Source organism: Cebus imitator, unplaced genomic scaffold, assembly GCF_001604975.1.
Source record: "Cebus imitator isolate Cc_AM_T3 unplaced genomic scaffold, Cebus_imitator-1.0 Scaffold279, whole genome shotgun sequence".
Taxonomy (NCBI): Eukaryota; Metazoa; Chordata; class Mammalia; order Primates; family Cebidae; genus Cebus; species Cebus imitator.
In genome coordinates this window covers 638,253-641,865 of record NW_016107594.1, presented here as the reverse complement: position 1 = coordinate 641,865, position 3,613 = coordinate 638,253, and the positions used below count along the sequence as shown (strand labels likewise).

Here is a 3,613-nt window from a genome sequence, read left to right as displayed (position 1 = left end):
TCATAGATATCGTCATGAGATGAACAGTTTTCCCAAAACCATTGATTGAAGAGATTGTCTTTTCAACAGTGCATGTTCTTGGCCTATTTGTCAAAAATCAATTGCCTATAAATGCATGGGTTTAAGTCTGGGCTTTCTGTCCTGTTCCTTTGGTCAATGTGTTGTTATGTGAGTACCATTCTGTTTGGATGATAAGTGCTTTGTAACATATCTTGAAGTCAGGTATTCTGATGTCTCCAGCTTTGTTCTTTTATAGGAAGTATAATTTATTGGTTAGTATGAAGAGGGGGCAGCACAGTGGAAGCTCTCATGAGTGCAGGGCCTGCCACTTGTCAAGACAGCCATGACTGGAGATGTACGTGACCCCACAGCCATCTGGGAGGAGCTGCTTCTCAGCCACCATGTCTTCAAATTCATCAGCATTGAACTTGGTGAAGCCCCACGTCTTTGAGCTGTGGATCTTCTGGCACCCAGAGAACTTGAACTTGGCCCTGTGCAGGGCTTCGATCACATGCTCCTTGTTCTGCAGCTTGGTGCGGATGGACATGATCACTTGGCCAATGAGGACCCTGGCCACAGTGCCCTGGGGCTTTCCAAAGGCACCTCACATGCCTGTTTGGAGACTACACTGGGGGTAGTGCAAGGTCAGACACATGAACATACATCTGAAAGGCCTGTCTCCAAGGTCGCTTAGAGCAACCCATGCAAGAAACAGGCAGCATATACTACCAAGGAAGCTGCTGTCTGCAGCCTCTGCACACTGGGCGCCCTGAGGAAAGGAACCCAGTCTGCTTAATCTGCTGCAGAAGCTTTGTTCCTTTTACTTGAGAATGTTTGTGGCTATTTGGGGTCTTTTGTGGTTTCATGCAAATTTAAGAATTTTTTTTTTACATTTCTGTGAAAAATAACATTACAATTTTAATAGGGGCTGCACTGAATCTGTAGATTACTTTGAAGAGTATGGACATTTTAACAATATTAATTCTTCTAAATAATGAACACCACATATCTTTCCATTTGTGTTTTTTTTTTCAATTTTTTCATCAGTTTTATAGTTTTCTGTATACAAGTCTTTTACCACTTTACACCTAAGTATTTAATTTGTTCTTGCTGTTGTAAATAGGACTATTTTCTTTATTCCTTTTCCAGATAGCTTTTTATTAGTGTACAAAAATGCTACCAGTTTTATATGTTGATTTTGTATCCTGTGACTTTACTGATTTAATTTATCAATTCTATCAGTGTTTGGTGGAGTCTTTACAGTTTTCTCTATATAAGATTATGTTGTCAGCAAACAGAGAATTTCACTTTTTCCTTTCCTGTTGGGTGACGTTTGTTTATTTCTTTTGTCTAATTGCTCCAGCTTAGACTTCCAGAACTATGTGGAAAAGTCCTGAAAGTGGGCATCCTTGTCTTCCCCCTGCTCCCAGAGAAAAGCTTTCAACTTTCACCGTTGAGTAGGATGTTAGCTATGGCTTCGTCATTTATGGCTTTTATTGTGTTGAGTTACAATCCCTTTATACTTATTCTGTTGAGAGTTTTTATCATGAGAGGGTGTTAAATTGTGTCAAATGCTTTTTCTCTTTCCTGCTTCTATCACAATGATTGATCTCAAATCCTGGCTTCTGGCTTAGTGTTTATAGGTAAGTAGGCAATAAAGATAATTATCATAGTATTTAAAGTCAAGAAAGAAACAATTTCGACTGAATATCAAGATATAGTGTATGTTTGTGTGTGTGCATGCATGTGTTATGGTGTGTGTTTGCTGCGTTAGCTGCAAAAATGCTCCATCTGTCCACTTTCAAATAGCAATCTGTCTGATTGCATATTCCAAAGAGGGTCACAGCGACAGCTCTTACTCTGCATGCTATTTTGCAATGTGATATTGCCACTCTGCCTTCTGAATCTGGGCAAATCCTGTGATCGACAGAAATATGGTAGAAGTGACACTGTCCAGGAGTTGGCCCTTAGAGAAATTGGAAGCTTCTTCGTGTTCCTGCCTCACATACACACTTCTCATTTTCTCTTAAATTCAGCAATAGTGCTATGAGAAGCCCACACATCGCAGAAAACACACATGTAAGCACTTGGATCATAGCCCCAGCTGACTCTCAGCTGACAGAAAATACCGACTGGTATTCATGTTGGCGAAACACCTTGGACATGCAGGCTTTCCCACGTGATACGGACTCAGCCACCTCTGACTGCAAATACATGAGCAACCTTAAGCAAGGACTGCCTAGCTCATTCCCATCTACCCACTGAGCTAGGAGTGATGATAAATCATCACCTTAAGTCACCAAGATTGGCTTCATTTGCTCGACAACAATAAACCAGAACACCCACTGAAAAGGCCATCTGACATGTTTGGAACATTTTCCCTAAATTTGGATAGATCTTCACATTCTAAAAAATGCCTTTTCAAAATAGACTCTAGAAATGCACATTTCTCAGTTTGCTTGTGGTTAGCGTACAGGCCAGTGAAAGGTTCTTATGCACCTACAGACCCCAGCCAGAGGCGAGCCCCTTTAGAACAAAGGCTCTGTGTGGAGAATCCGCCCTGTTGTAGGGGTGGCAGCTGGGGATGCAGGGAAGATTTCAAAGAAGCTTCCTAATGCAGTATTGTTGTGGATTGACATTGGCGGGCAAGTTAAGCCTCCTCAATGGGTTGCAGCAGAAGGCCAGGCCGGGGTACAGCTTGGAGCGTGTTCCTTGCAATCTTACCTTTGAATCTATTTCCTTAGCCATTCTCATAATTCTGCATATAACTTAATAACTTTTAATTAACATATCATCTACTTTGATGATGTAGAGTGAATTCCATTTCTTTTGGAAGAAATGGAATTTCTTTTGGAAGTTAAGAAACCTAACTTCTATAGAAAACATGATGCATGCATGACCCCCAGTTTTGGTACCTGAAGTGAGCAAATGCAGCGCAAGGCTTTTCCTGGTCATGGACAGCACAGTCAACAGAAACTCTGACAAGAGAGACCTGCAAGTTAAGTACAATATGAGGAATAAAGTTAATAAAAGTGAATTGTATTGGAGGTTTTAGTTAAATGAGTAGATTTTAGCTGTTTTTTTTGCACCCCATGAAAATAACTCTGTGAGATGACAGATATGTTAATCTGCTTCACCGTAGTCATCATTTAATGTTTGATGATATTCCATGACATTATGTTCTAAACATCAAGCATACACAATAAAGTTTATTTATTTTATTTTTTTTCTTTTAAATAGGAAGATACAGGCTGAGGAGCCAGGTGCAGTGGCTCACTCCTGTTATCCCAGCGTTTTGGGAGCTGAGGTAGAAGGATCACTTGAGCCCAGGAGCTCAAGACCATTCTGGGCACATAGTGTGACCTCAATCTTTACAAAAAATGAAAAAACAATTAGCTGACCATAAGCATGCCTGCAGTTCCAGCTACTCAGGAGGCTAAAGTGGGAGGATTGCTTGAGCCTGGGAGGTAGATGCTGCAATGAGCTATGATCGTGCCACCACACTCCAGCCTGGGGGACGGAGAGAGACCTTGTCTCCAAAAACACAAAAAGATACAGCTTGTGCTGGGTGTGGTGGCTCATGCCTATAATCCTGGCACTTCGGGAGGCCAAG

At 41.4% G+C, this 3,613-nt stretch overlaps 1 non-coding gene across 1 annotated transcript; it reads right to left on the bottom strand.

Annotated features, from left to right (window-relative positions):
• Positions 1 to 672: 672 nt before the first annotated feature.
• LOC119467318 lies at positions 673 to 806 on the bottom strand. Its single transcript, XR_005195856.1, has one exon. It is a non-coding gene; the product is annotated as a small nucleolar RNA SNORA70 (small nucleolar RNA).
• Positions 807 to 3,613: the final 2,807 nt, after the last annotated feature.